Raw genomic sequence first — 12,292 nt, 5'->3', positions numbered from 1 at the left:
TCAATTTTCTCAACAAAGCTACTAAATGATTCTCCAAACTCGAAAAAATTTTCCACAGAAGTAAACGTTCGAATACATGCAACTATCGGCTCATTATATAAAAATAAAGTGAAATATGTTCTGAAATTGACTTTTGAACGTAGCTTAGGAGCATCAATCACCCCGTTCATCATATTTGCGATGATTGGGGTAATTTTGGCACACCTAACAAACTTTATGGATTCAACCGATGTTAAGTAACCCATGTTGCGTCAATCTGAAGCTTATCACATTAAATTACATATTGTGGAAGGATTTTTCAAAGATATTACATTTGGTAGATATTTTGATAAAAATAATTTATTCAAATATGACAGTCAGTTGATACCTACGTACGACGAAAAATTAAGAGGAGGTTGAATTCTCGCAATCATTTTTCAAAAGGTATCACATCTCAAAAATGACGTGTTTTGTGTGTCTAATGAAGCAGGTCAATAAATACGAGCTATTTGAAGTAAGGACAATTAAAATATAAGCAAAATAATCTTGTTTAATTAACAATTACGCCATAAGACTTTTGATACTGTGTAAGGTGACTGATTATCAACAACAATGTCAATGTCAAGTTTGATATTCGGAATTGGTTCAAGGAAGAGAACACACTTGTGCCAGCGCTTGATCCAATCCTCGAAATATTTCGTTTCGACATGGCCATCAGAATTATCTGCGCACTCTATTCATGCAATGCATTATCGATCATTGCGGTTGGTCTACTAATTAAATTTTAAAATTTGAAAACAATATTTATGTTCTTCACCATAAATATCGAATAACATATAAATTTTGAGTAGATATAATGGGTGAACAATGATCGCTATCATTGTTCGATGCAAAAAATATCAACGAACTGCAACTTGACGCAAACGTAACGTAAAATTTGTTTGGCCGTTATCGGTAAGTCGCACAAACTCCGCCTCTTACGCTTTTTGAGTGACATCAATTATAATTCGTGTTGCTTAGGCATTCACCTGTTCGATGGATTTGTTTCATATGAGTTACAGTCATTAAAATGTAATAACGTGCGCTACGCAAATGCAAGTCGTCTACAAACGAAAACGTTAAAAAATAATGTGAAAAGCAAGGGTCCCAAGTTACTTCTGTATTGTTCGCGAATTGCGATGATGTGCTACTCTCCAGTTTCACTCATAAAACTCTGGTATGAGTTTAACCAAGACACAAGCTGTGCAGAGAAATCAAGACGAGATAATTTACACAGAAGTATTTTGTGATCAATTTTGACAAACGCAACTTTCAGATCCGTGTGAATGACGTTTGTTGCGTAGCCAGTGAAACTTTAGGACGAAATAAAAATATTATTCATTGCGCGATTACGCTAAAAAGAAAAGTGTCTTTCTCGTGTTAGTAATCGTTTTCAAGTAATACCATTACAGGATATTCAGCAGATGTTTTTGTTGAAAGGTCGTTTAGAAAAAAAATAAATTGAACTAGGGTTACTGCAAACGATGCCTTCCTAGCAGAGTTCTAAGTTTTATATCGTTTCGTTTATATCGTTTAGTTCTAAGTTTATTCATTATAAACTTTGGATCTTTGTCTTTTTGTTAAATTTTGTAATAGCGATGTACAATCAAAAATTTATCACATTGTACATTGCTCAATAGTTTATAATATTAATAATTATAATCTTATATCTTATTTCACACTTTGTACAAATTACATTAACTATGCATGAATTAATTCTTTCATCATATTCACCGCAGAACACAGAATAGAATATTTATCTGCTTCTGAATGTTTTGCGCGCAATTTCTTGCTTCTAATATAACGCTTCCATATCCTCCATTGTGTGATGAAGCTTATACACCCCAATTTCTATTTACGTAATAATCGGGGGTTCATAAATCGAATCATGACGTAAAAAAGTTTACGTTATTATTATTCGGACTTTTCAACGTGAACAAAGTTTTTTATATGTATTATTGGATATGTATAATATAATGGATAATTTTGGAACGAAACTCAATATTTTCAGGAGAAGGATATTCTAATCCGCTTCAAAATTTTTCGTTTGATTTTGAAGAAGAACAGAATTCAAATATCTCGAAAAAGGTATTTTTGTTTTTTTGCCTTTCTCATATAGAAAGGTTATGCAATCACTGTGAAAACCGACTTTTGAACCGAGGCCCGGAGGGCCGAGTGTCATATACCATTCGACTCAGTTCGTCGAGTACGCAAAATGTCTGTGTGTTTGGGTGTATGTGTGTGTATGTGTGTGTATGTGTGTGTATGTGTGTGTATGTGTGTGTATGTGCGTATGCGTGTATGTAACGTTTTTTCGCACTAACTTTTCTCGGAGATGGTTGAACCGATTTTCACAAACTTAGATTCAAATGAAAGGTCTTGTGGTCCCATACAAAATTCCTGAATAATATTTGGATCCGACTTCCGGTTCCAGAATTATGGGGTAAAATGCGCAAAAATTGTGAAAATAATTGCACTAACTTTTCTCAGAGATGGCTGAATCGATTTTTACAAACTTACATTCAAATGAAAAGTCTTGAGGTCCCATAAAAAATTCCTGAATATTATTTGGATCCGACTTTCGGTTCGGGAGTTATGGGGTAAAATGTGCAAAAAAGGAAAATATGTGTTCTAACTTTTCTCATAGATGGCGAGACCGATTTTCACAACCTTAGGTTCAAATGAAAGGTCCTATGGTCCCATGCGTTATTCCTGAATTTCATGCGGATCCAACTTCTGGATCCGAAAATATAGGGTAAAGTGTGTTAAAAATTGTATACCATCACTGAAAATGGGGAAAAACCTTAAAAAAATTTCTAAATCGACCTCAAATCTTTTCCAATTTGATGGTTTTTATCAGTAGATGGTCAAACAAACCGATTTCGGTTATTCTTTTAAGAAACGAAGAATTTTTTTTTGCCTTTTCTATATAGAAAGGTTATGCAATCACTGTGAAAACCGACTTTTGAACCGAGGCCCGGAGAGCCGAGTGTCATATACCATTCTACTCAGCTCGTCGAGTACGCAAAATGTCTGTGTGTGGATGTGTGTGTATGTGTGTGTATGTGTGTATATGTGCGTATGTGTGTATGTGCGTATGTGTGTATGTAACGTTTTTTCGCACTAACTTTTCTCGGAGATGGTTGAACCGATTTTCACAAACTTAGATTCAAATGAAAGGTCTTGTGGTCCCATACAAAATTCCTGAATATTATTTGGATCCGACTTCCGGTTCCGGAGTTATGGGATAAAATGTGCAAAAAAAATAGAAAATATGTGTTCTAACTTTTCTCATAGATGGCGCGACCGATTTTCACAAACCTAGGTTCAAATGAAAGGTCCTGTGGTCCCATACGTAATTCCTGAATTTCATTAGGATCCGACTTCCGCATCCGGAAATATATGGTAAAGTGTGTTAAAAATTTTATACCATCACTGAAAAGAGCGAAAAACCGTAAAAAGTTGTCTAAATCGACCTCAATTTTTTTCCAATTGATAGTTTTTATCAGTAGACGGTCAAACAAATCTATTTCGGTTATTCTTTTAATAATCGAAGAAAAATAATTTTGAAGAATACCACAGTATTAAATATGATAGCATGATTGATATGAGAAAGGCATCGTTACACCACTAGGTGGATTAAAACAGGTTTTTTTACTTTGTGATATATTGTAGCTGAAGTCCTAATAAAAATACTGTCAAATTTCTAGAATGGTGAAATAATATTTGAAAAAGTTATATGTTTTCAAAATAATGTAAATTTTTGAAAATTATGAAAAAAATTTATTTATTTTTTAACAAAGTTTTATGAAAAAACGCTTAATTCAGCATTCAGCTCACCGGGACCATGAGGACTTTCATTTGTATCTAAGTTTGTGAAAATCGGTTCAGCCATCTCAGAGAAAAGTAAGTGCAATAAAAGGCAGATGAATAATGTCACAGACACAACTGGAGCACGTGAATACGAATATTTATGGCAATCGTTCGTATTAGTTGATTTTGTGAATTTAGACATCTTTTACTACTTCGCTTCCAAAATTGTAACGGCGCTTACACTAAAGATTGACTTATTGGCGACAAATATTTCTTATGAAAGTTGTTACTGATGTTGGTGGAAGAACCTCACCACGACATCCAGTTCCGTCTAACGCACTAGAAGAAATGAACGATTTTCAATCAAAATTTACCTTATCTACTCGTCCATCAAAACATAATGAATGATATGTGCCTGACTACCTCAAAACCGTCATCCGGGCGCGAAAAAGGCAAGCAAATGTGATGAGTTTTTCTCATTTTTTACAAAAGAGTTAGAAAACTTAGTTAGTACTCAATAAATTGAGTCGAATGGTATATGACACTCGCCCCTCCGGGCCTCGGTTCAAAAGTCGATTTTCACAGTGATTGCATAATCTGTATGTGCTCATACAGATTATGTAGATTTATTTGTTCATTTGTTGGAAGATTTATTTGTTCATTTGTTGGAATCGTTCTGATTATTTTAATAAATATTTCATCCCATTTATTTTAATAAAGCAATTGATTACCATACATTTTTTGAAAGACAAATGAATATTGATGCAAAAGACATGTGGATCGATAAAAAAGGCATCATTTCATTAAATACTCGATACTCCCAAAACCTGTTTTATTCCACCTAGTGGCGGTATTTTTCAATGTTTTATTATTGCAATATGAAATAAACTTGATTTGTTAAGATTTAAATTCTGACCACATATCATTAAATTTTGCAATATATATTTTCGTATAGAGAAAGGAGAGGTTAGAACAAATAAAAAACAACTAATCAGGCAAATTTAGTTTCTCTTCCGAATGTTGTGACTCGATCACAAACATTTTCCGTACTATTCCAGTATTAACCAAAACTTGAAAGTGGTGAAGTATAGCACATTTCACATTTTAGTAAATAAGTTTAAAAATTGTTAAAAAAGTGTTAGATCATAAGATATTTCTAGTAAATTTTCAAATATTTTTCCAGTAGCCAAAATATTGTTGTATATATTGTTAGTTGTATATATTGTTGTAAATATTGTTAGACGGCATAGAATCAACGGAAGGGAAATCCGTCCGTTGTCTTTTATTTTTACATTCAGATTCTATAAGATCGTGAATGTTATTACAAAAATGTTGAATAACGGATTGTGATTTATTCCATATTGAATTATTTTTGCCCTACACTCTTAGAAAAAATGAAATTTACGCTTGACGTAAATTCAAATGTGCCATAATTTCTTCGGTGATGACACAATATTACATCTACTAACATGTAAATATAGATTTTGCGTCTGTATTGATGCAAGCTTCAGTTTAATTGACTGTGAAGTTAATGATATGACTGATCTTTACATGCTTTGTGTTGTAAATGTAAGTGAATCGCGACGCTCCTTTTATGTGCATCTATGAAGATGTAACATTTTCTAAGTGTGTAGGCTTGTTGCCTTTCCGGTTGGACACAAGCATTTTTGAAATGAATGAAATTTGAAATTAAATTAACTAAGCTAGTCTTCGAATAGACTCCTAGTTTGATTGAGTCTTGATAAAGACTGATTTTGTGGTAGTCTTAATAAGAACTGGTTAGTTTGAAGAAAAAAATTTTTGAATGGCTAGCCTTAAAAAAGGCTGATAAATTTCTTAGTCTTGAAAAAGACTGAATATATTAGAATATCACTCTTCGTATAGCCTTGAGAAAGGCTGATTCATTGTTAGTCTTCAAATAAACTGTTAGGGATTCAGGTAGCCTTGAAAAAGACTGAATCCATGAATCAATGAAACTCTATGTAGCCAGAAAAAAATTCCAGGAGCCAAGAGCTATACGCGTGCTGTGTGAACCACTGTTCAACACCCACTGTCTTCTGTGATTTAATTTTTAAATTTATGGAAGATAGCGCTGGCCTTGCTATGACAATCATTTTTGCAGCAAGGAAAAACTAAATTTCATCGATAAATTGCGCTTTTGCTGAATATGCGTTCCCTTACGCTTCTCTTAATTCGATTCTTCCTGAATACGATTGTAGCGACATAGAAGAAAATTCTTCTAAAATTCCCAAAATGGACGTTTGTCGTTGTGGGAAAAAACAATAATTTATGCCTCCAGTGACGGTGATGATTTCCGACTTCGAAGCATTCCGTACTGAGCTTTCTACTTTGCTCCCGGAAGCAGAAGTCTCATTTAAAATCAGACGAAGAGGAGAATGTCGAGTCTTGGTTGAAGGCTTGGAAGATTACGAACGTCTTATCCGATATTTGTCCGAGAAACTTCATAAATTTTATTCACATGATATGAAATCAGACAGACCCTTCAAGGCTGTCTTGAATGGTTTATCAATTGATCAAAGTACTGATACAAATAATGATAAACTAAAAGAATTGCTTGGTTTTGCCCCTTCAAAATAATACTTATGAAAAAAAGCGAATGGTACTTCTAAACCACGCTCTGAAATTTCTCATGAACTTTACCTAATACACTTCAATCGAAGTGATGTAAACAATTTGAAAACTTTAGAAAAAGTACGTTTCATTTCCCACATTAAAATTCATTGGGAATATAATAAACGGCATAATCGTATTGTAAACTTAACGCAATGTCGTCGTTACCAAGGCTTCGGCCATGGAACCAAAAATTGTCATATGGATATACGGTGTTTGAATTGTGGTAAATCGCATTCGAAAGACGTTTGTCCAATGAATGAAACCACTGATAAATTTTCATGTTCAAATTGCGATGGAAATCACAAATCAAATTATTTGAAATGTTCTGTCAGGCAATAAATTTTAAACGCTCGTTCGCTTAGACAACAAGTCAAATCAACGACCTTAAATTTACAGAACATACCTGAAAATAAAAAAAAATAAAAAAACGTTACAAATGCCACGCCTAATTCTTCTAAGGCACTTAATTTTTCGAATTTAAAACAAAAAACAGGCCTTCCAATTCGTCAATTGAAGTCAAAAAACAATTTATTGACAGGTAGATCGACCTCGTCATCATCTTCTTCTAATGACAGTTATGCTTTGGTAACAGGTAGACAACTACCACTTAATTCTTCTAATGTAAACAAACAAAAAACAGGAACGCCTACCAGTTCATCTTCTAACGAAAGCAATTTATTAATAGGTAGGTCGGCCAAGTGATCTTCTAAGGGGTACACTAATGTGTCTCCCTGTTACATTTGTGTAACTGCCATTAGAAGAAGACCTACCAATATTCATTCAATACCATTCGCTTCTTCAAACGAAGTCGATTTAGGCGATATAACTGAAAATAAAACGATCTACCTACAAGATCAACTTTTTCAAATGATCATCCGAATGAATTCAACTTCATCACTTTTTTAAGTATTGCAAGTGGGATGGCAATTTGCAAATAATATTATAATGAATTTGAAAATTAACAGTGATGTTAAATAATTTTTTGAATATTTTAAATTGGAATGCTCGATCATTAAAATCGAGTGAAGATGAATTTTATAATTTTCTCAAAGTTCACAAAATTCATATTGTCATTGTGACAGAAACTTTTCTTAAACCAAATGTCAAATTGAAAAAGGCGGGTGGGTAATGTCAGAGACATAACTGGATGTCGTTAATACGAAAACAACGGACATGTTCCTAAACACTTCCGAATATCAATTAGTTGATCAATTGTATGAATTATGCAAGCATTCCCCTTTTCCACATTTTTCGCAAAAACAAAGAAGGCTTCACTTGATCTAGATTACTGTGAATTTCACACAGCGAAAAGTGCAAAAATCAAATCAAACAGTTCTAGATTTGCACTAAACTGAGGATATTTCCTTTCGATTTGCGAACAACAAATCCTAATAGTTCTTTTGAAAACTTTTAGAGCCATTAGAACGGTTGATTTTGTGTAATACTCTCCACTGTTTCTTTTTCATCAATGCAAATGACGCAGCTGTGACGTAATCGCTCTTGTCGGAAGCGAAACTAGCTTTGCAAACGACACAAAATACATCTGCTCGCAGTGACGATAGAATCCAAACTGATCCAATTTTTGTTGAGAGGCTTGTTTTTACCTGATTTCGTTTGTAGCTTTTTCACTAATGGGCGGTCCTAACGGCTATAAAAATAGCCGCATACAGAATTTTAATGTCGATTATTTCTTATCGGATTTGCATAATTTATTGAAAGAAACTATTAATATGCTGTAGGGATTCGTTTCTAGCATTCAAAAGGACCAAATTGAGGAACTCACTACGATATTCAACACTTTTCGGAACATTTTTCTCGAACGATTTGTTGTATAGCAGCATATGTTTTGTTCACTTCCTCAGAACGCGTTCTGATTGGCTGGTGTTGACATGGGTCAAATGATACAGGTTTTTCAATAGTGTACTATTGAAATACTTCAATGCTTTTGCTATACACGTTTAAGTTGAAAAATTTTGATTCTATTGGCAGTTAGATTATATAAATCCTTCCACAGATCACTGAGCTCTGAGATTTAAAAACACGAGAAAGGCCTTATGGATTATCCCCTTTGGTACTCTTTTATACCAAACATTTCAGAAAAGTTTGATTTTGAATTATTTGAGATTATGTCACACAACTGAAAATTTTATCATAAAATTGTGATCATATTTCCGATGGGGTGTAATAAAGATTATGTTAATTCGTTAGATACAACAAGAGATATTCACGATCAAAAACTTATCACTCTCTCAGAGGGTAAATTTTGAAAAGGCACCCCATAGTAAAGTAAGTCGTATTCACGACAAAACAATGCACATTATGTGATTCATCGATTTGACAGGTTTACTGGGTGGTGGAGTTGCCTTTTTTGTCCATCGCAAATTAAACATCGAATTTTACCTTCTTTCAATACTAAAGTTATTGAAAGCTTGGGAATCGAAGTTGAAACCATTCATGGAATTTATTTCATCGCTAAAGTATATTTGCCCTTCCAATGCACCGGCGAACAATTAAATTTCTTTAAAGGCGATTTGCAAAAACTCACAAGATATCGACCGAAATTTTTCGTAATAGGAGACTTAAATGCTAAGCATGTCCAGTGGAATTGTAAGTAAAATAACAGTAATGGTAAAATACTTCATAATCAACTCAGCTGGTTACTTCACAGTTCTTTATCCCAGTAATCCGTCTTATTTCTCTTCCGTGAAAAACCCGTCTACAATTGATCTGGTTCTAACAGATCAAAGTCACAATTGTGGTGAACCGATTACACATGCTGACTTTGACTCAGATCATCTTCCTGTAACATCCAGACTTTCCAACGAAGCTATAATTAATCCAATTAGTATATTCAACTATCATAGAGCCAATTGGTTTGAATACAGATCTCACATTGAAAATCATGTGGATCATGAAATTATTTTAGGAAATTCTGCGGACATCGACACAGTAATAGATCATTTGAATCATTACATTATCGAAGCTAGAAATCTTTCAGTTCCCAAAGCTCAAACTAAATTAAATTCTCCTATCATCGATGACAATCTTCAACTGCTCATTCGGTTGACGAATGTTCGTCGACGACAATATCAACGCTCTCATGATCCTGCTATGAAAAACATAGTTAAGGATTTACAAAAAGAAATTAAACATAAGATTTACTCTTTTGCGAAATGAAAATTTGAACAAATTAAACCTTATTCTAAACCTTTCTGGAAACTTTCTAAGGTTCATAAGAAACCTTGGAAACCAATTCCTGCTCTCAAGAAAGGATGTCAAATACTTATTACAAATGGCGAAAAAGCTCAAGAACTTGCTCAGCAGTTCGAGAGTGCCCACACTTTTAATTTGAACGTTGTGAGTCCTATTGGAAATGAAGTCTCACTGAAATATGATCATATTTCAACTCAAGTGTTATTCATTGCCACAGTAGGCCTTGCCAAAACTGGACGCGATAAAAAATTCTGTCAAGTTTTTCAGTGGAAATTTTCAACGATAGAAAATCCTATAACCGTGTCTTTGTTCGGATACCGACACAGAATCGATTAGAACGTGTTACAGCAGCAGAAAACCCGTGCCGTGACGTCTGACGTTAATTTCGCGCGGATTGTATAAGTGTTGTGACTTGTGCTTTTTCCTCACGGAGGTTTTTCACACTGTCACACAGCCGATGGCCGGTGCAACAGATAAACAGTTGAGATTGTGCTTTTTCCTCAAGGAGGTTTTTGGCACATATTAAAGAGGCAATCGACCAAGACCAGGTCTTGGCGGCCATTCCTTATTGCCAGACAAGCTAAGTATTGTTTCCTTTTTCTCCTCTGATACCATTGCTTATCGTTGCATTCCACCTCATATAATTACATAACCTGCGCGGAGATAACTCCGTGCTTTAATAAGCATCGTTATAATGAATCCCCCTAATCCTGATAATGTAATGGATACAGATCCAAAACCACCTCTTGATAACAACAAGAAGATCTCAAGGGTAAAGAAGTATCCCGATGATCCTTTGCTTTCGACAGGTTCCTATGTGGTCTATTTCCGGACCAAGAACAACAACAAATTTAACCTTATAAAAATATCTCACGAATTGACTTCACGATACTCTACTATTACACGTATTGATAAAGTACGCCCAGGGAAGCTTAGGGTCTTGTTAACCAGCTCAAAGCAGGCTAACGAGATCGTTCAAAGTGATCTTTTTGCGCGGGAGTATTGTGTCTACGTGCCAGCACGCGAAGTGGAGATTGACGGCGTGGTCACAGATGCGAGTCTGACATGTGAAGATATTCTTGAGCACGGGGTTGGCGAATTCAAAGACCCCCTACTCAAGAAGGTAAAAATACTGGATTGTAAACGTTTACATTCAGTGTTTGTCGCTGGGGACGGAACAAAGTCTTATCCCCAATCAGACTCTTATCGAGTGACCTTCTCCGGTTCGGCTTTACCCAATTTCGTTCTCTTGGACCGGGTACGTCTGCCTGTTCGTCTGTTTGTACCGCGGGTCATGAACTGTACCAATTGTAAACAATTGGGACATACAGCCTCTCGTTGTGGCAATAAACCTCGTTGTGCTAACTGTGGAGAGGCACATGCGGATGGCTCTTGCGGAAAGAACATTGAAAAATGTTTTTACTGTAAAGAGGACCCGCATGACCTCTCGATATGCCCCGCGTACAAATTGCAAGGGGATAAATTGAAACAATCTCTCCAAGCACGCTCCAAGCGTTCTTTCGCCGAGATGCTCAAGAATGCTAAACCACCTAAACTAACAGAAAACATCTACACTTGCTTGTCAACTGACGAGTATGAATCTGACGATCCCCTCGAAGGTCCATCTTCGGCTGTCCCTCAGAGCTTTAGAAAGAGGAGAAATATTTCCTCGCACAAGCTCCCTAGTAAGGGTACGAAAATATCTTCTGAGGGCCCTCCAAAAGTAACATCAATGGGAAGTGCTGGTAAACTGAAAAAACCAAAGCAAACAGCTCCTGATCTGGATAAACTTAGATCTAAAAAGGAATTTCCAGCACTTCCTGGGACATCAAAACCCACAAACGTCCCCAAATACCAACCAGAGAATCTACCAAATGCTGGTTTTATAAAATTCTCTGAAATTGTGGACTGGATTTGCAAAACATTCAATTTTTCCGACGCCTTGAAAAATCTTTTGATGACTTTTATACCAATAGTTAAAACATTTTTGAAGCAGTTGACTGCAAAATGGCCCCTCCTCTCAGCGATTGTATCCTTCGATAGCTAATTTACAGAACGAGGTCATGGATTTGATCACTGTTTTACAGTGGAATTGCAGAAGTATCATTCCCAAAATAGATTCTTTCAAAATTCTAATAAACAATTTGCAATGTGACGCATTTGCTTTGTGCGAAACATGGTTAACTTCTGAAATACCCCTCAACTTCCACGATTTTAACATTATCCGCTGGAATCGAGAAACCCCTTACGGAGGGGTACTTTTAGGGATCAAAAAGTGCTATTCCTTCTATCGAATAAACCTCCCCTCGATACCAGGTATTGAAGTTGTCGCATGTCAAGTCACAATGAAAGGCAAGGACCTTTGCATTGCTTCCGTCTACATTACTCCAAGGGCCTCGATTGGGCACCGACGGCTTTGCGATCTAATGGCACTCCTTCCAGCACCAACGTTGGTTTTAGGAGACTTCAACTCGCATGGTACGGGATGGGGCTGTCTCCATGATGATAACAGATCAACTATAATCTACGACCTATGCGATAACTTCAATATGGCAATTTTAAATACGGGAGAAATGACACGGGTTCCGGCACCACCAGCGAGACCAAGTGCATT

General features: G+C 35.6%; 1 protein-coding gene across 1 annotated transcript in view; it reads right to left on the bottom strand.

The window, feature by feature from the left end:
* LOC131428175 (uncharacterized) overlaps positions 1-12,292 on the bottom strand; it is a 67,395-nt gene that overhangs the window by 23,214 nt on the left and 31,889 nt on the right. The gene's annotated exons all lie outside the window — the stretch shown is intronic.

This window comes from Malaya genurostris, chromosome 2 (genome assembly GCF_030247185.1).
Source record: "Malaya genurostris strain Urasoe2022 chromosome 2, Malgen_1.1, whole genome shotgun sequence".
Classification (NCBI taxonomy): Eukaryota; Metazoa; Arthropoda; class Insecta; order Diptera; family Culicidae; genus Malaya; species Malaya genurostris.
The sequence above is the reverse complement of the archived record's forward strand: the minus strand, read 5'-3'. Positions and strand labels throughout refer to the sequence as shown.